The following is a 27,189-nucleotide window of genomic DNA, read 5'->3' as shown; positions in this document are numbered from 1 at the left end:
AAAAAAAAAAAAAAAGAACTTAACAAATGAGATCACTAAGCCAGTGGTGGCTTTGTGCGGGTTTATTTCCCGTCCTTGTTGGTTACAGAGAACCACCTGGGGAAAAAAGAAGGAAAGTCGTAATTTTCAAGACAAGAGAAAGTAAGTTCTTCAAACAACTCGACCATAATAAGAATCTAGAACAGACTGCTAAAATGCTGTACATGTGCATTTACAGAAGGCCACGGGGCCATCAGGAATTACCGCTGATTCACTCAGCATGAACAGTCCAAACTACACTTTCGTAGCACACGAAGTCTAGGAAATATGGTAGACATGGTACATAAAACCAAGGTCTTTGATAATAGGCTTATGCTACCTTTTTGACAAGGAGAAATACAGATTCAGTGATAATATAATCAAACTCATTAGCTGTTAATCGTCAGTAAATGAAACTTTTTAATGCATATGTATTATTAAAGCAGAAGGAATTACCTAATGACCAGAGCAGGGCTTTATATAAATCTGTTCTGCTAATCCTTGCTTGGTTGGATTATCACATAAGGTAACTTTAAAGAATGTCATCTCCCTAGGAGAAAGGACTCGATTGGTCATCTGCTCCACCCCAGTGTCCTGGAACAGGGCCCGACACGCTGTTAAATGTTTGTTGAAAACTGAAAAAAATATGTGAATAACCTGAAGTTGATAAGCTGTAAACACCTGGACTGGTAGAATCAGAATCCAGAAGCTCTTCATAAAACAGGATGCGGCAAATTAAACCCAGCGGTTATGGTTTGTGTCTAGATGTCCTCCCAAAGCCTCATGCTGTCATGGGGCGGGCTTCCAGAGTTTGTGATTGATTCACGGTCCAATGCTGGGGTTATGGCGTGAGTGCTACACCTTCCCTGGGACAGGCAGTTTGCACACTACACAAGGGACGGAAAGAGGTTTGCTCTCTGCCATGCCCTCCTTCTTTGCTCTTGTTGCTTTTGCTGTCTTCTGCTACCACGAACTGTTGCTCCTCTGCCATGCTAACCTCCCTTGAAGCCAGCTGATTACGGACTGAAACTTCCACAAACTGCAAGCTAAATAAACCTTTCCGTCCTTAATTTTGGGTATCTGTGTCAGCAATGAGAGAAAAGTAACTTACACACCAGCTAATTGGGCTATGCCAGTTAATCTTGTCAATTTGACTAGACTGAGACTCCTGGAGAGGGGACTGCGTTGTCTGTAGATTTCACAGCTGAATGACCTCTCAGGAGCTAGAATCTAGCTGAAGGAAGAAGGTCATGGGGACATGAACTCGGGGTCTCTATCTGGTACTTGGCGCCCTCCCCTCTGACTTTTCCCTTTCTCTCTGCTTCCTGGATTCCATGAGCTTTCCTCTGCTAACCCCACCACAAGGTTTCTGCCTCAGGGCCAACTAAACACAAACTAAAACCTCTGACCCTGTGAGCCAAAAGAAACCTCTCCTCCTTTACGAGACGCATGTTAAGGTTCCGTCCCTGCAATGGAAAGCTGACTGGCACAGCATAGCGTCCAAAGGGAAAAGCCACTGGCCTCAGGGAGGTCCTGGTTTGAAGTGTGGTTCTGCCAGCTGGCATGAAGGGGAGGTGTAGTGTTGAGTAGATAACTGAGGTGAAGCTTCAACAGGAAGAAAAAGTGCAGACTTCCATGTCAGTTCAAAGTTGATAAAGCAGTTAGTGAAAAAAGGTGTGGCTGGAACCAGGGTGGCCTACAACTAGGAAAAATACTAATCCCTACTACCAAAATAGGGTTTAGAATAATCAGACCTGAAGTCCTGTCTGACATTTTGAAAATAAAAGGGGGCACTGTTAATTATGCCAGCACAACAGCTGCACACTGAAGGTGCCCTGGAAAAATGGGACACAAAATCACACACTGAAAGCACATGCAAAGTTCTACATATTTGAATTATGAAGAGCTAAATGCATCAAATACTTACTGTAACTGTTTAAAAATACATTAGCTTACTATATATTCCTTTCTAATTCCCTTACATAAATCGATTAAATAAATATTTATATTATGAAGTAAGGAACAGTGGCAAGATGGCTGAGTAGAGGCACCCAGCACTTACCTGCTCCTCCACAAAGAGGAACCAAAGCAACAGGTGTAGAGATGCATATTGAGACAGCTACAGGACAGTACTGGAATTCCACAGCAGAAAAATGGAAACCTTGTGAAATCCAGAGACCCGCTGCACAGCAAGAGAAACAAAATGTCCTAGCACCTGCCACCCTGACTCCACAGCTAGGAAAGAAGCAGTCTCCTTTCAGTAGGGGTAAATGTGAAACAGCCCCAGCAAACTCGATCAGTGAGGATTCTGTGATAGCAACCCTAGCTACTGCAAAGTTTCACAACTCTTATAGGAGTCTAAATAGATTAGAAATCTGAAATCTACACAGCAGTCTTTGGAAAAGGAATTTACTTCATCTCTCAGAGAACTCCCAGGGTGCTGTAAGCCAGGAGTGAAAGGAATTGAGAAGGAACCTATTATCTGAGTTAGGACAGCGGTAGCGGTACGAAACTCCCACACGTTCCACCTCTGGGGTCTCACAGACATCTCAATGCACTATCTCAGCAGGCGGCTGCCTCTCAATCAGACACGCTGGGGAACGAATGCTGCAACACAAGGGCAACAGCAGGCATCCTTCTCAAGAACCAGGGGGAAGCGTGTCCTCTGAGACCAGGGACATGACAAATCCTGTGTGATTCCATGTGGGTGCCAGGACTGAGATCCACTGCCCACATAGTTGTATACCCCTCTTCCAGCACTGGGCATGGGAGCCTGTCACTAATAAGATGGCAAAAGAATTCTAAGTTCCACTGCTTCCTGTCCACAGAGGTGTGCTGGGGTAGTCTCAAGTAATACGATCATGACTCCAGTTATTTCCCCACTCACACAGCACACAGGATAAAGAGATTCAGAGAGAAACTCTGCCCAGCACTGGCCATGTTCCACTCTCACTTCTGCAAGAACCTCAGCTGAAAGGATTTTCCAAGGCTCCAGTCATGATTCACTCCTACTGAACCCCTGGTGGGCACTATAACTGAAAGAATCAGAGGGGCATCACCCCATTCCCAATCATCCACAGCTAGGGGGGCTTCTGAGGTCCTGCTCCTGGGCAGACATTCTCACAATGACAGTAGGACACAATTTTTGCTTCTCCCACACCTACACAGATTCGCTTTATTGGTCACACCCTCACCCTTACTTTGTCTACTCACACGCTGCTGACAAGACTGGGTGTAAGTACCAAAGAAAAGGTACTGTGATTCATGTTCCCACATCTCTTCATGAAGCACCTGACCCCACACCATGTCTAAGCAGAGGGCAAACACTTCAAGTTCCTTACCACGACTTGAGTAGCCAAAACCCACAGATTCAAGTAAGAGAGCAAATGTCAAAAATGCTTAAGGAAACCCCCAAAACCCAGTGGGGCCACCATTCCCACTACAGCACACAGGGTGTACCACACACTCTGCTGTCTATACCACTCCTGCTTGAACTGCTAGGGTATCCTCACTCTTATGCAACACAGAAAGATGATGGATCTCTCTATTTCTAATATAATATGCATCATACCAGAAGTCACTAATCACAGCCAAGGAAGCAAAGGGAGGATTACACTATAGTACCCAATTGGAAATAAACTCAACACTGCATAAACCAATATCAAAAACATGTCCTTAGCAGAAATCCACTTACTAAGAAAGCCATCCCATAAAAGTGTGCAAATCTCAACACAAAAACACAAGAAATACGAAAAAAACCAAGGTACTATGACTCCTCCCAAAGATCATAACTCTGTAGCAACATACTCCAAAGATATCAATGTGGATGAAATGCCTGTTAAAGAGTTCAAAAGGATGATTTTTAAAAGCTCAATGATATCCAAGAGAAATGATAGTCAAATGAAATTAGACAATGCAGGATACGAATGAGATAGAGAACTGAAAAAAGATAAGAGAATTTGAAAAAGAACCAACCAGAAATATTGGAAATGAAGAGTACAATAAGTCAGATTAAAAATTGAATGGAACCTCAGTAAACTAACTAAGTCAAACAATAAAGTATCAGAGTTTGAAGACTTAAATGTCACATTAAAACAGAAATAAAAACAAATAAAAAAGAATGACAAAACCATTCAACATCAATGGGATACCATTAAAAGATCAAATGTCCTCATCATCTGCATACTTTAAGGCAAGAAATATAAGGCAAAGAAAACCTATTCAATGAACTAATAGCAGAAAACATCCCTAACTTATTAAATATGTGGACATCTAGGTATATGAAGCCCAAAGAACCACAAATAAACATGATCAGAACACACTTAACAATAACATATTATAGTGTAACTGTTGAAAGTACAGGACAAAGAAAGAATTTTACAACCTTGAAAAGAAAAGGGCCAGCTCAAATTTAGGGGCAATCCTATTAGACTAACAGCAGATTTTTTTGAATAAAAACCCTATAGACCCAGAGGGTATGGAATGATATGCTTTAAGTTCTAAAAGAAAATAACTGCCAGTCAACATTACTGTACCAGTTAAGACTACCCTTCAAATCAAAAGAGAAATAAAGACCTTCCAAGATAAGAAAAACTAAGGAAATTCATACTTGAACTCACTAATCACAGGGGAAACAAAAAACAAAAAACATAGCAGGGCTGGGGATGTAGGTCAGTGGCATAAGCACTGGCCTGGCAAGCCTGAGGTCATGAGTTCGATTCCTGGCACCAAAAAAAAAAAAAAAAAACACAAGGAAAGATATCATTTATCTTGATATCTTTGGAATATGTTTATAGAGAGTTATGATCTTTGGGAGGAGTCATATTACCTTGGGTTTTTTTTCATATTTCTTGTGTTCCTATGTTGAGATTTGCACATATGGTGGAATAGTATCTCTATCACTTTTATGGGATGGCTTTCTTAGTAAGTGGACTTCTCCTAAAGATATGTTTTTTATATTGGTTTATGCAGTGTTGAATTTATTTCCAATTGAGCACCATAGTACCACAGGGTAATCTTCCTATTGCTTCCTTGGCTGTGACTAGTGTCTTCAGGTACACATTCCCTTTTTGCTTATCTTGGAAGACCAGCCTTACAAAAGATGGTAAAGGTAGTCTGTTGTGGTTTGTGTCTAGCTGTTCCCCAAAAGCCTCATGTAATCATGGGGGCAGGCTTCTAGAGTTCGTGATTGGTTCATGATCCAATACTGGGATTATGGGTGTGAGTGCTACACCTACCCCAGGGCAGGCAGCCTGCATACAATACAAGGGAGGGAAAGAGGCTTGATTTCTCACTCCTCCGTTTTTACTCTTGTTGCTTTTGCTGTCCTCTGCCACTATGAACTATTGCTCCTCTGCCACACTACCCTGCCTTGGAGCCAGCTGATTACAGACTGAAACCTCCACAAACTGTGAGCTAAATAAACCCTTCCTTCCCTAATTTTGAGTGTTGGGTATTTTGTCCCAGCAACGAGAGAAAAGAAGTGGAAAAAAGCTCACAACCATTAGGATAGCACAGCAAAACATAAACCTCAGTAGAAGAATACACAGGAAAATAAGAATTAGAAAAGAATCAACATTATCAATACAATAAACTGTCAAACCATGAAGATGAATAAGGAAGGAAAAAACAAAAAGACAAAACTAAAAGAAAATTAACAAAGTAATAGGCACAAATCCAAACCTTTCCATATTAACTTTGAATGCAAATGTTTTAATTCTTTAATTAAAAGATATAGACTGGCTAAATGGATTTTTCTAACTTTTATTTTCAGTACATTAAATTTACTCATAAGAACATTCTAAACATGTACAATTTTTCCTTTTTAACTAAGTATAATAAAACATAAAACCCTAGAAACAGAGTACCTGACATTTACAGTTCAAAATCAAATTAGCAGAATATTAAATATTTACAGAACTATATCTTTTAAAACTATTTACAAAGTTACATGCATGCAATTTTGTAGAATTGACAAAAGAATGACTCAAAAATGGGAGAATTTTCTTTCATTCCTAATGGACTTAAAAAGCAAGAATCAACAATATGCTGCTTACAAGAAACTCACCTCACTGGTAAAGATACATTCAGATTGAAAGAGAAAAGACAGAGCATAATAGTGGAAGCACCTGGAGCCCCTAAGCAAGCAAGAGTGGTTATATTTACATATAACAAAATAGACTTTAATACAAAAACAATAAGAAGAAACAATCAGTACGTAGTGATCAAGGAAACAATTCATCAAGAAGATACAATGCTTATAAATCTATATGCACCTAATGTTGGAACACCTAGTTTTATGAAACAAATGCTACTAGACCTAAAAGGAGAGATGGGCTTCAATACAATAATAATGGGGTATTTCAACACTGACACTCTTACTAGTGGATAGATCATCTGCACAAAAAAAACAACAAAGAAATATCACTATGCTATACAGCAAATGTACTTAACAAACATTTATAGAATATTTTATGCAACAGGAATATTTTCATCAGCACATAGAACTTATTCTAGAATAAACTATATATTAGGCCACAAAACAAGTCTACATAAACTCATAAAAACTGAAATTCTATCCTGTATTTTTTTCTGATAACAATGAAACTAGGAGTCAACAGCAAGAAAAACTTTGGAAATTACACAAATACATGGGTAATGAACAGCACATTTCTGAATAAACTGTAGGTTACTGAGGAAGTCAGAAGGGAAATTTAAAAATGAAACAAATGAAAATAGAAACAATGTATCAAAACCTGTGAGATACAATAAAGGCACAGTAAGAGAAGTTAACAGCAATGAGTGCCTACGTAACAAAAAGAAAGATTCCAAATAAACATCCTTAAAATGAATCTCAACATCTTAGAAAAGTAAGAAAAAACCAAACCTAAAACTAGAAGGAAAGAAATAATAAAGATCAGAACAAAATAAAGAGTCTTAAAAAATACATAGTATTGATGAAACAAAGAGCTGGCCCTTTGAAAAAATAAAAGATAAGTATCTAGATTAACAGAGTGAGGGCCTTCAAATAAAATTAAATGTTAAAAGAGAGATATTGCAACTGATAGTACAAAAATTCAAAGGCTTATTAGAAATTACTTTGAAAAACTGTATACTAACAAATTTTAAAGTCCAGAATAAATGCATATATATCTGGAAACAAATGACTTACCAAAATCAAACCAAGAGGGTATAAAAGACCCAAATAAACAAGTTATGAGATGGAAGTAGTAATAAAAAGTCTCCTAACGAAAGTCCAGGACTGGATGGCATCACTGATGAATTTTACCAAATTTTCAAAGAAAAACTAACCTCAGTGCTTCTCAAAAGTTATTCCACATAATTGAGAAGGAAAAAAATCTTTCCAAAGTTGTTCTTCTATGAGCCAGCATTAGATTGGTTTGCTAGGGCCAAGGATATATAGCTCAGCGGCACACACACACCTACCTGGCAAACAGAAGGTCCTGAGTTCAATTCCCAGTACAAAAAAAAAAAAGATTAGTTTGCTATTAAAACCTGGCAAAAATACCAAAAAAAAAAAAAAAAAGCAAACTATAAACCCTGACGAAGATGGGTGAAATTTTCTCAACAAAATACTAGCAAATCAATTTCAACAGCACATCAAAAAAATCACTCACCATGATAAAATTCATTTCATTCCAGGAAATCAAGGATGGGTTTCAATATATGCAAATCAATAATACATCATACATAAATAGAATGAAAGATAAAAATCACATCATGCACTCAATAGATGTAGGAAAAACATTTAATAGAATTCAGCATCACTTCATAAGAGCTTTGATCAAATTAGGTATAGAAAGATTGTACCTCAGTACCATAAAGGCTGTATATGACAAACCTACAGGCAATATCATACTAAATGGGGAAAAACTGAAAGCATTAGAAACAAGACAAAGGTGTCCACTCCCATCACTTTTATTCATTATAGTACTAGAAATTTTAGCTGGAGCAATTAAGTAAGAGGAAAAAATTTAAAACATACAAATAAAAAAACAGGAAGAGCATAGTTCTGGTAGACCCAGTTAGGGACATTGTTTTTCAACTCCAGGTCCCAATTTTTTCATAGAAACTAGATACCCTGGGGAGGATTCCGAATGGCGAGGAAAACATGCATCCAGATATCTATGGATGGGTACAAGGAAATGGAAATATGTGGCTGAGACAAGAAAAACTTGACAGGGTATGAAAATAGTTCAACTAAGGAAATGGCCATGGAGAAGTTAGATGCGCTTCATCCAGCACTCTCAATTGTTTTTAACCATTGAGAATACACATGGGTAGTTAATTAAATAATTAAATAACTATGTAATCAAGACGAAGATTTCACAAAAACTTTACTACCTGCTATATTTTACATTCCAACCTATGCCCCACTCTATTTGATTTTTTCTTCTCTATCTACTTTAATGCCACTCATATTCAATTTAAATTATTTTACAACCCTGGATTTCAGCCTAAACTTTGAAAAAAATACTGCCGTGTACGGCCCTGCAGTAAGAAATGAAGAACTAGTTGTGGCAGAAAAGAACATGTTAGCTCCACAGAATCAGTAGCTCAATAACACAGACATTCGAAGTTTATAATGCGCAACTTGAGGACAAGTGAGCTTCCTCCCACTGTGAGTGACATGGCTATCCTATCATGGACTCTCACTATAGTTGAAGGGATTCAAGCATTAGTTAAATGGCTGACACAGAGGAACATTATGGTTCTTTCCACATGTTTTATTCTTCTTCTTTTTTTTGTACTGGAAATTGAACTCAGGACCTCGCGCTTGCCAAGCAGGTGATACGCCACTGAGGTATCCCCAGCCCAACATGTTTTGTTATTCTCAATTACATTTTTAGTACAAATAATTCTTTCCTTTCAACCATGTCTATTTTCCAAAGATTTAGTTATCTTCTAAGATACCAAGACAGAAGGAAGGAAGGGAGGGAGGAATAGAAAGAAAGACAAGAAAGAGAAATAAAGTTGAAAGTAAGCCATATGGAATTGAAATGTTTCTGAAGTAAATTAAAAAGTTTTGTTTTCAAAATAAACTCTAAATGCCTAGGATGTGTGATCAGAAAATACAGTGAATACTTGGAATTTTAAAAATTTATTAAAGTAAAAGATAGATTGCCATTAACTTCCTCAAAATATTCCCCTTTGCCTCAAAAACACCTATTCTGGTTTTCTTGACATTTTCTGAAGCAGTTCTGGAAGATCTCTTTCATGTCTTTAGTCACTACTCTGGCTGCCTTGATGTCCTGACTCTATTCAAAATGTTTACCTTTCATGGTTATTTTCACTTTGAGGAAGAACCAGAAGTCACTCGGTACCAAATCTAGTAAATAAAGTGGATGAGAACATATAGTAAATAAAGTGGATGAGAACATATAGTTTTACAAGCCTACCTTTCTGTAGGATGCACCCAGCAGCAGTGTTCACTATATTTTGATTACACCTCAAAGAGACTCTCGCAGGAAAAGACTCTAACAAAAAAAGAACTACCAGGGCTGTTTCAGAAAGTGACAAGAATGATGGGATAAGTGGTTTCAAAGCAACATAGAATATTTTGAAGGGGATTGATGGCAATGGATCTTTTATTGTAATAAATTTTTAAAAACTTAAACATTCACCATATACTTTGATTACCCTTGTACTTCTCCCAACTCAACCAAAATGAACGGATTCATCCAAAGTGCAAAACTCCTGAATGCCCCATACAAATAAATGAAGAAGAAAAGATACCTTAAACCACTCTGGGCTCTATAACTAGCTCTGATCATTTCCTTTCAGATCATCGTGGATGATCAGATCAGAACTGAAGAGCCGAGACTGACCTGGGACTTGTGTAAAATAACTTTCAACAAGGTTTGACCAATTCCTTTAGACAAATATACACACTACAGTGATCTTAAAAAGCAACTTCTGGGAGAGCTTCCCAACTCCTTTTGAAGATATCGCCAAGAAAGGAAAGAGAAAAAGAAAGAAGAGACATCCAAATGAGGGCAAAATGATTGGAAGAAAAGCATTTACATGACCCCAAAGTATATAACTAAGTGATCAAAAATCAAAATTTCTATTAGACTGCTGACCACCAACAACCACACAACCCTCCCCTTCTGTGGGCTTGTTAGCATACCTAGTGCACTTTTGCCACCACTAGCTGTCTTTTTCAATCCTCAAAGCCACTTTCATAACCAAATCTAATATCATTTGCATAAGGCCAGAAGTTGCTCTCTGAGAAAAAGTAATGTATTAGCAGCAATCTCCTCAAGGTTTCCTAAAAGAGATAGGAAACTAAACTGGGGTAAATCATCCATCAAAAGTGCCAAGAGTTCCGTGGATATTATTTCAACAAATGCAACTTCTTTATGAGGTCTCATAATGAGAGTTCATGGACTAGAACACAGGGAAATCACTACTTGTGAATAAGCAAAGAAAAACTGTAAACTCCCTTCTTCTGACAAAATGAGTAACTCAGCATCTATCTTCAATTAATACTGTAGGTACAAATGTTATCAATATGTAATAGAAAGCCTTTGGGATTTACATATTCAATAAGTTGAGTGTTTTTTAAATGAAGTGGAAAGTTAGAAGCTTTTTGCTAAGACCATCTGGGCATCCTAGAAATTTGAATCTTTCCTTGGACTCATTCCCATGTTGCTATAAACTATTCTACAAGCTCTCAAATCAGGATAGAGTTCTTTGTGGAAAGATGAATCCAGGAAATAAACTCAAACCAGACTTGAGTTTGGCAAGTCAGTGAAGATAGAGACTTGGACACAGAAGAAAAAAGAATAGACTGACATAATTCAGGTAGACTGGAATTTAAAGCATGCTCAGACCTTGGTAATACAGACCAGCTGCAGTGAGACAAAACTAAGACCAGGGCAAGCAAATCTAGGAATATAAACAAGCTCCAGGGGCCTGTCTGCCAGGTGGACACTTGCAGTGCACTATGTCTAAAGACACAGCAAGCCCATATTTGGTTCAGGCAGGCATCAGGAATAAGGGATGACCCCAAAGGTCAAGGCATGCCATCACAGTAAGATGTTTTCAGCAATTTTGTGATCTAAGTACACAAGAAAAATCCAGACCTGATGGATGAAACATAACAAAACTCTAATGCATAGTTGAGCTCACTAGGAAGTAACAGAGATTCTAGAATCAAGATCAGGGGAAAATGTACAATAGGAGTATCACAACGTCGGTGAAATTTAGGCTGCTCGGAGGATATCTATTGACACTGGTATCCAAGAAGCTTAAGGGTTTTGTTGTGTGTGTGTGCATGTGCATGTGTATGTGTATATATCTGAGAGGAAGGAGAAAACATCTATGGTTCAGGGTACAAATACTGGGTTATGATACAACATACACTTATATAAAAAAAAAACCCACAAACCTACTACCTACAGCTTCTCTTTCAAAGTTGGGGTTTTTCCAAAACATGCATTTTTATTAAATGCTTTAATGTAAGTCATGGGTGTAATTAAAGTAATTAGAGTAATTCATTGGTTTGAAAACAATTAAAACTCAAGAATATCTAATATTCAATCACAGGCCTCTAAACCACAGCCATTTATCCTGTCCACAGTAAGAGCCTGAAGAATAATCATATTTGAGCTTTAAATGTTTCATGTATATGAAGAAGCTTAGGTTTTTTTAAAAAGTATGGAAATGGACATAAAGCCTTGAATTTGCTCAATGTGAGGAAGTGGAACAGAGCCCCTCTCTGTCCCCCACCCAACCCCTAAAGGACTACTCTTTCAGTGAAAAGAGATAACAAGGAACCTGAAATCTTAGCCTAGACAATTGTGAAAGAAGGTCCCCAAACATGGGCTAAAATTTACACCACCTATATAGTTCAGGAGCCCATGCCTGAGAAGTTGATATTAAAGTGGCTCAGGGCTGGAAAAACACTTCAATGTCTACAAAACCCAAAAGCAAATTTATTTAGAGCAGTCATTCTCAATCTTGAGAGTGGGGCTTTGAAAACACAGATGCCTTGGTCTCATGATCAGAGTGTGTGAGTTCACTGATCTGAGGCTCAGCCCACCCTCCTGGTTTTTCAAGGCTCAATACGTGATTCTCATATGCATCAAAGATTGAGAAACATCACCCTAGAGACTTGCTTTCCATGAAAGCCTCAGGATTACCACCAAGTATCAGTATTTTACCATAGTCAGAGAAATAATTCACTTCAGCAAGAGTTAATAAAATCCTCAAAATGTTAGATAATAGTATTTGTTACAGACTACATGTAAGATTTAAATTAAGGAACAAACCCAAGCCAAAAATATAGGCACAAAATAAAACTCTTAGGAGGATACTTACTGAAATAAAAATCTCAATAATTAGTTTAAACAGTAGATAACAGACTCACAGAACTGGTAAGCAAGATGACTGATTCAGAAATTACCCAGATTGCTGCGCTGAAAGCGAATGACAGGAATTCCCACAGAGAAACTCAGTCACATAAATGAGAATGTTGAATACATACTCAATCAACGTGAGAATGATTGAGATTGCAGGAGATAAATGTTTTGAGAGATCATGGCTGAGGTTCTTCCTGAATTAATAAAAAAGAAGAATCTTGAAATTTGAGTTGTAAGCAGGACAAACAAAACTAAATCCACACCTGACTCATAATAGTAAAACTAAAATATCAAAGGCAAAGAAAATTTCTTAAAAGACACCAGGGAAATTAAATTATCTATAAATAAACAACAGTAAGACTGACAGCATATTTCTCAACAGCAGCCACTTGGGTAATTTTTAGAGCTCACTATTGTATACCCGCTACTGAGTCTAGAGTTACAATGCTTTCTCCTAATAGAGGAACCACACTGAACTAAGCTCAGCTCAGTACTGTCAATGACCTCTGTTATGGTTTGTATCTGGGGGTCCCCCCAAAGCCTCATGCGGTCATGGGGCAGGCTTTTAGGGTTTGATTGATTATGGGTGTGAGAGCTGCACCTGCCCTGGGGTGGATAGTTTGCATATGTAAGGGAGAGCAAGAGGCTGCTTGCGGCCATTTCCCGGCTTTTGTGCTTCTGGCCATTTCCTCCCTTGTGTGTGTTTTTTGGTTGCTTTGCTGGGTTCTGCCGCCATGAGCTGTAGCTCTCTGCCATGTGCCAGTCTGCCTTATAATCTGCCAAGTACAGACTGAAACCTCCACAACCTGTAAGCGAAATAAACCTTTCCTTCCTTCATTTTGGGCGTCAGATATTTTGTCCCAGCAACAAGAGAAAAGTAACCAAGACAACCTCACTTGGAAAAGACTGAAATAAGCTGAAAGCAGTAGCAAACAAAATAATACCAAAGTTCTCAATAAGCATGGCACCCTTTGGAAATTTAATGGCCATTAACTGTCCAAATGAAAAAAATGGGATATTTATGAAATTCCATGAATTCTTCTCTTCCTACCAAATGAAAGCTTCACATAACCTAGTATTTCTTAATTAATATGGTCAACACTCCTTTTCACTGATTATACAAAGTGTTAGCAAGGATGCAGAGTAACTAGAACGCTCATAAATTGCTAGCAGGAATGTACACTGGTAAGCCACTTTGGAAAACAGTTTCATAGCTCTTAGAAAATTGAAATGCACTTACTCTATGAGGTGTGATCAAAATTTACATTTATTAAGTTATCATAGTAAAAAAAAATGCTATTAATACCTCTCAAAATAGAGCCCTCACTTTGAACACACTTATCCTAATTTTTTCTCACTTTCTGAAGCAGTCTAGAAATCTTTCGTGTTGCAATGTCGTGGCTGCCTTCTGTCCAGAAATGATTCAAAACATTTACCTTTCACAGTCACTTCACAGCCAGAAGTAACACGGTGCCAGGTCCCATGCACAGACCGAGAGGACACGCTGTAATGTTTGATGAGCCTACCTTTCCACTGCATGGAGCTCGGCAGCAGCATGAGCTGTGCTTCTGGTCACACCTCATAAACACACTCACGACGCAGGACCACTAGAACGGCTTCCGAAGGTGGCAAGAATGACTGGATAAACGTGTTCAAGGCCAGGAAGAATATTTTGTGGATTTTGTTTTGTTTTGTTTTGCTTTTTAACTTTTTAATTTTTTTTTTACTTTTCATTAGTACACCTTTATAGTACATAATGGTTAATTATATTCATCATAGGGACTTGATACATGTACAGTAAATAACATGTTAATTTTTTCACTTCACTTTCCTATCACCCTCTCCGTCTCTAGATGCCCTTCCATAGAGGAGAAGTATTTTAGAGGGATTAATGGCAAGGGATCTTTTACTGTAATAAGTTTCATTTAAACATTTGCCTTATATTTTGATCACACCTTGTATAACCTAGTAATTTCATTCTTAGGTATTTATTCAAGAGAAATGGAAGCATGTCCACACAAAGACTTGGACATGAATGTTTAGAATAGCTTTTCATAATAGCCAGTGGTAGAAAACAATACAAACGTTTATCCACAGATAATTAAATTATAGTGTATCTATACAATGGAACAATATGCAGCATTACAAAGAAGTGAATTGGTCCATAGGTAGGGAGCTTAGAAACTGCCTCTCCATCCTAACAGCAAGTAAAAAATGGAACAAACTGAGGAAACAGCAACTCTTCTAGATCCATTAGAAAAGTGACGGCACAGGACAAACCACTGCTCCAAAGTACTAGAAAGACAGATAGTCAGATACAGAAAATCACAAACTTCTCAGAATATAAACCTCCAGGCAGAAAGCTCCACAAAAGCAAGTACTGGGACAGGAATACCTGGACTCTAACTGATGAACTGCTAGAAGCTCAAGGTAAAGGGAGACCTGATCATGGGCAAGGTTAGGGGGACACACTTTTGCAAATTTTGCCTCACGTGTTATGGTGACTATCAGAGAAAAACTCTTTACTGCTTCCAGTAGGGGTACACAAAATGGAACCATTTTTAAATATCCAAGAGTATTTCATTCTTCGTAACAGAGAATTCCCAGAAGAAAGTATTTTAAGATAGACTGTTGGGGTTTTCCCTGCCTGAGTGGAGGAAGGGCTGAGATTAGGGTTACACTCCAAGGGTACAGGTTCATAAAACAGTGAGACTTCCCCGTAGGAATAAAGAAAGCTTCCCTCTACCCTTCACCTGACTACTGTATCACTACAGGCCTATTTACTGCAGTTCCTTTTATCCAGTATATCACGCTTGCTCATCTTTTAACAAGAAATTTTGACGTCAAAACACAATTTAAAGACATGAAGATAATGAACAAGCATATCTCAATAGTCATATATGGCAGGAATTTTGGTATTGCCAGATCAAAAATGTAAAACTATGATTAATGGAAAAAATAGACATCATGGAAGAACAGATCTATTACCTAAGTATAAACATGTAACTTGAAGGACTAAAAAATAAATCATACACAAGAAAAACACTGCAAAAGAAATAAAGAATGCCTTTAATGATCTCACTAGTAGACTAGAGAGGCAACCAAAGAATCTCTGAGTTTGAGGATATGACAATAGAAATCTTAAAAACTGAAAAAGTAGAAGGAGAAAAAGACTGAATAAAAAAAGAACAGAACAGAAACTATGGGACACAGGAGGCTAACGCAGGAGGATTACTGAGAGTCTGAGACCACCATGGGCTACATAGTGAGCTGCAGGCCAGGTGAGTTCAAGTGAGACCCTGTCTCAAAAAAAAAAAAAAAAAAAAAAAGAAAGAAACTGTGGGACAATTACAAAGAAAGTAATATACATGTAACAAGAATATCAGAAGGAGAAGAAAGAGAAAAAGGAATAGAAGGAATACTAAAGCACAAATGACTGAGAAACACCCCAGTTAATACCAGATACCAAGCCACACCTCTAAGAAACTCAGAGAGCACCAAACAGGATATGAAAGATGGAATAAATTGTGCATATGATACTCAAACTTCAGAAAACTAAAAATAAGGAAAAATCAATGAGAGACACAGAAGAAGGAAAACACTTTATGGACAAAGAAACAAAGGTAAGAATCTCATCTGGCTTCTTAGAAACCAGGCAAGCAAGAAAAGAGCGGGGGAAAACATTTAAAATGTTAAGAGAATAAAACCAACCTAAAATTCTGTGTGAAACCCACCTGCTCTGAAATTATCCTTCAGAAGTGAAGGAAAAATACTTTCTCAAACAAAATTTGTTTAAAAACTACTGGCAATTATGTATTTGATTACATATGTGCATATAGGCTTATGAGTAAGTAAAATCAATAACAGCAATGACACAGAGGATCCAAATGAAAAATAAGGAATATTTTTTATTATAATGTACTTGTACTACCCATAAAGCAGTAAACTGGAGTTTGAATATAGACTTGTATTAGTTGTAAATGGAATTACAAAGTCTAAGCAACAACTAAGAAAAGTTAAAAAAAAAAACATACCTGAGATATTAAAAGAGAAGCAAAATGGAATCATACAAAAATGTTCTATTAAAAAATACAAAAGCGTAAAAGACAAAAATAGAGCAGAGAGCAAGAGCTACAAGTAAAAAACAGCAATGCAGTAAACATTAATCCCGTGATACCAGTAATTAGAGCAAACATCAATGATGTAACTACACAAAATCACACCTCAAGCCAGGCTGAATAATCAGAAAAATATAAGACCCAAAGTACTAATATCAGACATGAAGGAGTGGACTCACAGGTCTCAGAGACATTAAAAGAATAATCAAGGGGCCCTATGAACAATTCTTTGCCCAATAATTTGATAACCTATATGAAATGGACCAGTTCCTTGAAATAACCTGCCAAAACTCACACAGGAAGAACTAGACAATTTTAACAGGCCTACTATTTATCCATTAAAGAAACTGAATCAATAATTAATACTCTCAAAATAGAAAGTACTGGGTCCAGATGGGCTCTTTACTAAATTATGGGAAACGCTTCAGGAAGAAATGGCATCAACTCTCTACAGTCTCTCTATAATCTCTCTACAATCTCTCTACAGTCTCTCTATCATCTCTTTCAGGAGAGAGAAGCATAGAGAATTCTTCCTAACTCATTTTATGAGGCCAGCATTATCGACTACCAGAACAAGCCAAAGACATCACACACAATACAGACCAACATCTTCCATAAATAGACACAAAAATTCTCAACAAAATACTATCAAATCAAATTCAACAACGTATGTACTGCTGACTTTGATTGTTCTATTGGAACAGTTAATGTTTATGTGTGTGATCAACCTTACATGTCTATACTTGTTTATCTGAGTATCCAAATTGAGGATATCAATATGTAATACAACAACCATTGTTAATTTCCTATTACCTTGTCTGAGATTCTGTGTTGCTTGTACTGTTTTGGTGTTATTTTCTAAGTGTATTTGTGTTTGTTAAGATGTTTTCATTCGTTTATCTTTAAAATAAAAAAGAGAATATAAAATGAAAAAAAAAAATTCAACAATGTATAAATGGACTGACACTAATGACCAATTTGGATTTATCGCAGGTATGCAAAGTCAGTTCAGCATTCAAAAATTAATTAATGTAGGCTGGGAAAGGTGGTACACCTGTAATTCTAGCACTGTGGGAGGCTAAGGCAGGAGGATACCAAGTTTGAGACCAGCCTGGACAACTTAATGAGGCCCTATCTCAAAGTAAAAAATATAGAATATGGCTGGGGATGTAGCTCAGAAAAAAAAAAAAAAAAAAACCTCTGAAAATTAAGAAAAGAGTGTCTTCAATTACTGGTAGATAAGGAACATCTACAAAACAGCTATCATCATATCTAATATCTAATGGTGACAAACTTGGAAGCTTTCCCATTAAGATCAGAAACAAGACAAAAAATGCTCCACTCCAAGTCATTACTTTTCTTTTTTTGTTTGTTTGTTTGTTTTGTTTTGTTTTTTTCCGGTACGGGAATCGAACTCACAACCTTGCGCTTGCCAGGCAGGCACTGTGCCACTCAGCTAAATCCCCAGCCCCCAAGTCATTACTATTCTAAAGTGGGCAGGATGACCAGGCATAGTGGTGCATGCCTATAAACCTAGCATTTGGGAAGCTGAGTTTGAGGTCCGCCTGGGATACACAGCGAGACTCTGACTTACAAAAAAGTAGATGGGAAATCCTAGGTAATTCAGTAAGATAAGTAATGAATATACAAAGTATATAGATTGGGAAAGAAAAAATAGAACTGTCATTGTAGGTAACATGATCATCCAAAAGAACTGACAAAAACACTGGAACTAATAAAAGAGTAAAGCAAAGTTAAAGAATACAAAGTTAATACACAAGAGTCAATCACTCTCATGTATCAGTAAAGAACAAGTATAGGTAGAATTTGAAACTAAAAATGTATTGCTATTTACAGCAACATTTAAAAACAATGAAATAATTAGGCATAAGTGATAAAATACATACAAGATCTATAAGAGGAAAACTACACAACTCCAATGAAAGATATCAAAGAACCAAATAAATGATAAGGCATTCCATGTTCATAAATAGGGAGGTTAAACAGGAAGGTCAGATGTAAGTTCTTCCCAATTTGATCTATAGATCAAATACCTCAAAAGTTATTTTTTTTATTTTAAAGATAAAAGAACAAAAACATATTAACAAACACACATACACTTACAAATTAACACATAAACAATATAAGTAATACAGAATTTCAGACAAGATGATAGGAAATTAGCAATGGTTGTTGTATTACATATTGATATCTTCAAATTGGTTACTCAGATAAGAAAATGCAGGCATGGAAGATTGACCAAACAATTAAATATTAACTGTTCTTTCAATAAAGCAATAGAAATCAGTAGTACAACTATCTTAGCTATTCTGAGTGTGTGTGTATATACATATTTTTCCCTTCTTTCTTTCTTTTCTCTTTTCCCTCATCCCAGTTGTTCTTTCCTTTTGAGAAAGGAAATCTCAATCTGTTCTCTTCCTTTCCTTCACAATATCTATTGTACATTTTAGATTTTACTCACTCTTTCAGGTTCTTACACTAGTAAGACAATACAGTGTTTACACATGCAGGTCTGATTTATTTCACTTATAAGTATGGACTCTAGTTGTGTCCATTTGCCTATAAAAGCCTTGAGTTTATCTTTCTTTATAGCTGAGTAATATTCCATTATATAAAAATAACACAACTTTCTTATCCATTCCTCAGTTGATGGGCATTTGGGTTGCTTCCATGATTTAGCTATTACAAATTGCACTGAGGGGGCTGGGGATATAGCTCAGTGGCACAAGTGCCTGCCTGGCAAGTGCGAGGCCCTGAGTTAGATTCCCAGTACCAAAAAAAAAAAAAAAAAAAAAAAAAAATTGCGCTGAGGATCAATGGAACAGACTGGAAGATGCAGACACAACCACAAACATACTTATCCACCTTATCTTTGACAAAGGGGCCAAACAAGCTCACTGGAAGAAAGATAGCACCTTTAAGAAATGGTGCTGGAAAAACTGACTCACCACATGTCAAAGACTGGACCTAGGCCCATGTTTATCACCATGCACCAAATTCAAGTCAAAATAGATCACAGATCTAAATATTAAAACAGAAACACTAAATCTACTAGAAGAGAAAGTAGGTAAAAATCTTGAAGACATAGGGGTAGGCAGAGATTTCATGAACAAAAACCAAACTGCACAGGAAATACTTCAAAGAATCAACTGGGATCTCACCTTACTGAAAAGTTTTTGCACATCTACAGAAATCACCCGCAGAGTAAAAAGAAAATCCACAAATTGGGAAAAAACTTTAGCCAACTGTCCCTCAGACAAAGGACTTCTATCTAGAACATACAAAGAATTAAAAAATATCAGCCCCCCCAAATTCAAATATCCAATCCAAAAATGGGCATCTGAGATTAATACACACTTCTCAGATAAAGAAATACAAATGGCAAATAAATGCATAGCAAATAAATGGATACTGACAAGCTGTTCTGAAAATGTACATGAAAGGAAAAGGTGCAAATCAGACAACTCAATTTTGCAGAACAAAATCAAAGGAATGACACTGTCCAACTTCAAGACTGACTATTTAAAGAGGATACAAAACTATTTCACCAATGTGGATGATTACATGTACTGTTGCGGGTGGTGCTGTGTCAGTAAAACCAGTCTCTTGACAGAACAAATACCCATCCAAATGTACTGACTGCTTTTGACAACTACGTAGCCATCATTATGTGTGGTAGGTAGCCATACACTTGGAATGTTTGCTGTGTCAGGGCAAGAGAATAACAGATTGTGACTGCTGGGTTATCCACAAACAGATGCATTTCTAGTCTGTTCGTTGATCTCTCTACCCTCACTTCAAAATATGAAAGAAAAGTTGGCGCCTGAGATAATTCACCACTGTTCAAAAATTCTTTTTTGCTTGTTAGATTGATCTTAACGGTGACACTCTACTGTCAAGAAACCTCCTGTGCACAAGCAGGAGCCTATCCCTGCAGAGACTGCTGAAAAGGTCACCAGTGATTTGAAGGCTGGCAAGCACATGGAGCGTTCTGCACTCACACAGAAGAGCCTAAAGAATGCAGTGGTCAAAGCATATTGGCTGTCCTGGAGTCTCCAGAACCAAAGCGGAGCTGCAGATGAACTAACCTATCAAAGACTCTTCGTGAGTCAGCACGCACTACAGTGCTGGACATTATCTCTTCATTTTTTCCATGGTGGTGATAACACAACTGAAAAGCTTTGGGTTGGGAGTTAGCAACGCAGGTTTTAATTGGAGCACCAGAAGAGCTTCCTTGTCAAGTTGCTGTACCTCTTTGGACCTTAGTTTACCCTACCTAGGTATGACTAAAGTGAATTTGTATTCATACACACACACACAAAAGCTTACTATAAGCCATAGCAGTCAAGGTGTGGTGTTGGTGAAAGAATAAACATATTTATTACACAGAATAGAGGGCCTAGATAAACACAGCCAACTGCTCTTTGACAAGATCAGGCACGTTCAGGGTGGTATGGCCGGAGACCCAACTGCTCTTTGACAAAAGAGCAAAGACAATACAATGGAGCAAAGACAGTCTTTCAACAAATGGCACTGAAACTAGACATTGACATGTAAAAAAAAAATCTAGACACAGATCTTAAAAGGATCATAGACCTCAATATAAAATGCAAAACTGTAAACCTTCTAGATGATAAACAGGATAAATTCTAGGTGACCTTGGGTATAGAGGTAACTTTTAGACACAAGACCAAAAACAAAATCCACTAAAGAAATAACTAATAAGTTGAACTTCATTGAAATTTAAAACTTCTGCTGTATGAAAGACAATGGCAAAAAATGAGAATACAGTCAAAAGAACAAGGGAAAATACTTGCCAAGCCACATCTGATAAATGACCCAATATGCAAAAAAACTCAAAAATCAACCATTAGGAAACAAATAGTTCAGTTAAAAACTGGGCAAAAGATATAAACAGATGTACCCAAAATGGGTCTAGAGAGGTTAAATGGTCTTAGGATGTTCAACATCTTATGTTATAAGTAAATGTCAAATGCAAACAAAAATGACCCCTGCTACAACACCCCAAGTGAAAAACACTAACAACACCAAATACTGACAGTGGATGTGGAGCAACAAAAGTTCATGTTCACTGCTGTTGAAATGCAAAATGGTCTACTATGGAAGACAGGTTGGTACTTTCATATTAAATCAAACATCTTCCCATATGATACAGCAATTACACTCCTTAGTATTTACCTGAAAGAATTAAAAACTTACATCCAAAAAATTTGCACATGGATGTTTATGGCAGCTTTATTCATAACAGTTAAAACTTAGAAGATGCCCTCTGGTAGGTGAGTGAATAAATAAACTGTAGTAATCCAGATAATGCATCATTATTTTGCACCAAAAAAAGAAATGAGCTTGCTTTGATTTTATCTCTGTCTTAACTCTATTTTAACTCTATCACCCTAGTTCCCCAGAGAATTTGTTCTTGCCTAGAGGATGCCAGACCCCAGGTAGAAACTACAATGAAAGTGCTAGATTACATTTAGATTCCTTTTACTGGGATCCACCAGATCTTGTCTACAGAGAGGGTTATAGGACACATATCAAGGTTTTAACTAACTATATTCAGTGGGCCTTAAGTGACACCACAGCTGGCCTCTCTCTCTCTTTCTTATTGCTTTCCTAAAATAAAAAAATAAAATTAATAAAGTAGGCCATCCTCCAAAATCAGATGGCATTAGACATCCCAACAGCAGCACAGGGGTACTTGTGCAGTTATAAAAACTGAATGTTGTATGTACATTCCTGATCTTTCTGCTAATGTCTCAATAGCTGCTCAAGATATTAGACAACAAATCAATAGTATGTCAGACTCTAAAATCCCCTGGACTTTAACCTTATCGTCTTTATGGGAAGCCACTACTGGCTCCTCTTGGTGGAAATCTTTGTTGACTGTATTCATAATTATGCTGTTGATCTTATTATTTGGCCCACACATACATAATTGTTTCTTTGGCTTTGTCTCCTCCAGACTTAAAGCTATATGCCTACCCAAGATAAAAATGCCTGGTGTCCATCCAGGGCCTTTACATAGACCCTCTGAAGAGTATCTCTGACTGCCAATCAACAATATGACCCCCTTCAGCCTGAAAAAGCCAGAGCAGTCATTATTCCCTCACAGCAGTTTGGGTTACTTCTTCAGAGGGGGGAATCTTGTAGGCAACTGAGCAGATAGAAATATTAGATAGATATATTATAGACAGTCAGGCAGGGCTGGGTCCTTGAGTGACCCAGTATGGAAGACACAATACTTTGCAACTGTGGGAAAGACAGGCACTTCTGCTGCGGGCCAGACCTCAAGACAAAAGATTAAACAAATGCACCCACACACCTCCCTACGGATAGACATCAGGGATTGATATTCTAAATAAGTCTCTATCACCCTGAGAAAGCCAGGAAGAGTCACTAACTCAACCCTCTACAGGAAAAGCCCCTGTTCTATACTCATGCCCGCTTACTACCAGACTTACTTCCTCATTTGATCCTGATTTAATCAATTTTACCCGAACAATTATACTCAAAATCTTATTGGGTGACCATAGTTTTATCCCACCTCATCCCCACCTTGTGAGTTCCCATGTTTCCCATCTTGGACCCACTTCACCTCGTGGTTTTGCTCTATAAAAATCCCTAGAAAAGACAGATTCCTTGGCAACCCACTCAAGCCTCCTACTGTCCTTCTCTCAGACAGAAGCTTTCTTTCCCTCAATAAATATATTTTGCTCTTTAAGAAAAAAGCAGGCCAGGTGTGGCGGCGCATGCCTGTAATCCCAACACTCAGGAGGCTGAGGCAGGAGGATCATTGCAAGTTCAAGGCCAGCCTGAGCTACAAAGTGAGCTCAGGGCCAGCCTGAACTGCATAGCAAAATCCTGTCTCAAAAACACAAAAACAAAGAAAAAAAAGTTATCTATCAAGCCACCAAAAACAGAAGAGGAGGAATCTTAAATATATGTGAAAGAAGCCAATCTAATAAGGCTATTTACTTGGTAATTCCAAGTGCCTGACACTCAGGAAAAGGCAAAATGATAGACAGTACAATAGCGGTTACAGTGACTGGGGAGAGGGAGGGTGAATAGATGAAGCACAGAAAGTTTTTATGGCAGTGAAACTCTTCTGTACGATGCTACGATGGAAGATATATGCCCAATCTATATTTATCATAATCCACAGAATGACCACACAAAGAAACTTGAATGTAAACTGTGGACTTGCACAATAATGAAGGCCCAGCCTAGGTCCATCGATTTTAAAAAATAAGCCACTGTGGTGCCAGGTGGTGATGATGGGGAGTTTGTGAATGGGGGGGGCGCGAGGGAACTCTGTACATTCCCCTCAATTTTGCTGCGAATTTTAAGCTACTTTAAAAATGAGTTTATTAATTTTTTTAAAAAACAGGAAAAAGTACTGATATGCACAACCACATGGATGAAACTCAAATATATGATTCTGGCCAGAAAACAGAAGCAGTCAGAGCTCCATTGTGGCTCCATTTACGCAGTCTGGATCCACAACTGTTCAACTTCAGGTTTTTCAGCTTTACAACAGTACAAAAGTGACACTCATTCAGTAGAAAGAGTACTTTGAATTTTGAGTTTTGATCTCTTCACAGCCCAGCAATATGCTGTACAATACTCTCACGAGAACCTGGGCAGCAGTGGTGAGCTGTGGCTCAGTCAACCCCCTCATTCCGAGGTTACCAACTGATACTCTGCAATGCACCGTGCTGCTAAGCTACAAAGTGTGGGAGGTTGGGCATATTAAATGCACTTTCAACCTATGAGATTTTCAATTTAAAATGAGTTCATCAAGATTAAATCTCACTGTAAGTCAAAAAGCATCTGTATACAAACCTTGGGGGATCTAATATATGGTGACTACAAATAAGTAATATTTGCCTTGAGTCATAGAGGAGGAGGAGCAGTGGGGAAGGAACACAAGAGAAACTGGAGTTGGTGGAAATGGTCTGTATTGACTGAAACATAATTATATACATTTGTCAAAACTCATAGAAGGTACATTTTTATACAGAAGCCATATCTCAGTAAAATTAAATGTTTTCTTTCCCCTTTGCCAGAAACATTTTCAGTTATTTTCTCACACACTCTTATGATGACATATTTTTCATACATTTTCTTCCTTTTCTTGACTTCAGTATCATCTTAGTTTTGCAATATGATTTTTCTCATGTTAGGCAATAACACTGGAAATTATTTTCTTTTGTTTAAAAAGTGCGACACTTTTGGAATAAAGGAAAGAGAATATCCTCTAGGATTAGATAACTCTGGGATCAAATCCCAATTCTGCCAGTTAATAACTAAGTTATCTTGAGCAACCAGCTCTGAGCCCAGATTTCCTTATCTGTATAATGGAAATTCTCATAACACCTTTTAGGGATATAAGGCATATAGAATTTTGGCATGGGGTAGGTATTCAGTAAATGTTTTTCTCTACTTATAAAATTATATTTGCATTTAAACTTTTCATCATTTCCTAGTATCACTCTGATACCAAAGCCAGAAAAGATTCAGGAAGAGAGATAAAGAGAGAGAGACAGAGAGAGAGAGAGACAGAGAAACAGGGACAGAGATAGAGACAGAGAGACAGAGAGAGACAGGGAGGGAGAGAAAGAAAGGCAGACTGATTGACTATAGGTGGCTGATGCAAAACTCCTCAATAAAATATTAGCAAACCAAATTTACTAACACAGCTAAAAGATTATACACCATGACCAACTGGGTTGTATGCTTGGTACACTAGGTTAGTATGACATTAGACTAATCAATCAAGATAATACAGCACAGTAACAGAATGAAGAATAAAACTACATGATCACCTCATTGGATGCATAAAAGGCACGATAAATTTCAACATCCTTTCTTAGAAAAACCAAATAAGATAAATATAGACAGAAATTCCTATAACACAATAAAGGCCATTTTGAAAAGTCCATAGCTAACACCATAATGAGTGAGGAGAAACCTGAAAGCTTTCTCTCTAAGATCTAGTACAAGGCAAGGAAGTCCACTCCTACTTAACACAGAACTGGAGGTACTAGGTACAAGAATAAGAGATAAAAGGCATCCAAATTAGAAAGGAAGAAATGAAATTATTCTGTTTATAGAAGACATAATCTTACATGAAAAATTTCTAATGATTCCACAAATTCTATAAATTCCACAAAATCAATATACCAAATTGATTTGTATGTATAGGGTAGAGTGTATAGCTCTAATATGTTATACACTATATGTGATGTTTAGTGTACACTAACAATGTAGATAAAATAAGAAGAAAGTTGGTTGGTCAAAATGAAAACTTTAAAAATGAATACACAAAATGTGTATATTCAAGATGGTAATATGGAGATTTACTATTTCCTTCATAACTTTTCATTTAGTTACAGTTGTGGTATATAATGACAGCAATAGTAAATCTCTATGTTAATCATGTATATACAGACACATATTTATAAACTTTCAGTAAACAGCATGTATAGTTTTTGTAACTCTTTCCTTTTTTCTACATTATGTTTATTCTGCTTTATTTATATAATGATAAACATATAGGCCAATAAAACTGCATGAAGAGCCCAGAAATAAACTTAGACATATATGGTCAAATAATTTTTGATGATGGTGCCAAAACTACAAAACAGAGAAAAGACCATCTCTTCAATATATTATGTCTCTTCTCACAAAATACACAAAAATTACCTAAAAATGGATGAAAGATCTAAAGGTTAAGACTTGAGACTAAAACTCCTAGAAGAAAAGAGGACACAAGCTTTATAACATTGGTCTTAGCAACAATTTCTTGGATATAACACCAAAAGTACAGGCATATAGGCAACAAAAGTAAAAACAGACAAGTGTTCTGTTCACATTTACTGAAATGTAATTTAAAAATATTACACACACATATAATTGATATATGTGTGTATATATAATCATATATGTATATATACATATATATGTTATATATGTATATATAATTGTATATATGTATACATATAATATATGTGTATGTATATAATTGTGTACATATATAATTTATATATGTGTGTGTGTTGAACTAATTACAGGAAAGTAGGCTTATGTTTTCTATGTCTTTTTTGTTCTTTATAAAATAATTTTATTTAAAAAATAATTTTTATTGACTTAAAAAGTATTAATGGCCAATTGCCTCTCTGCTATCATGGGAGCCTTGGTGAGCTGCAAGGGACAGGAGAAACCCTGTCCATCACCTCTCCATCATTGCAGGAACTTCTATCCAGAGGAATCCAGTGCCTGGCCCATTCCCTTACCCTGTGGGATGGGCAGCCACCTCAGGAAGCACCCAGGACATGGCAAGCGGCTCATCTAGAGGAACCCAGGGTAAATCCACTCTAACAAGGGGAAACACTTTGCATTCAAACTCCTAATTCATGACTGGTTCTGTTATATAACTATAGAGTTGGTCCTATGGTCTGAAGTACACCAACAGTTACTACAGTTTGTCAGTTTCTAAATTGTGCTTGATTCTATCATTATGGCTAATTGTACTACTGTAGCTAAGATGTCATATCTGTTGTAATCAGTTGTTCTGCCTTGTGTAACACTATTGGGAATCCCTAGGGTAATAACCTCACCATAGC

The 27,189-nt window shown here is 37.2% G+C and overlaps 1 protein-coding gene across 3 annotated transcripts in view; it reads right to left on the bottom strand.

The window, feature by feature from the left end:
• Rgl1 (ral guanine nucleotide dissociation stimulator-like 1) overlaps nt 1–27,189 on the bottom strand; it is a 251,401-nt gene that overhangs the window by 201,691 nt on the left and 22,521 nt on the right. The window lies entirely within an intron of this gene.

Source organism: Chinchilla lanigera, unplaced genomic scaffold (assembly GCF_000276665.1).
Source record: "Chinchilla lanigera isolate Chin_1 unplaced genomic scaffold, ChiLan1.0 scaffold00005, whole genome shotgun sequence".
NCBI classification, from domain to species: Eukaryota; Metazoa; Chordata; class Mammalia; order Rodentia; family Chinchillidae; genus Chinchilla; species Chinchilla lanigera.
This window is presented reverse-complemented; position numbering and strand designations above follow the sequence as displayed.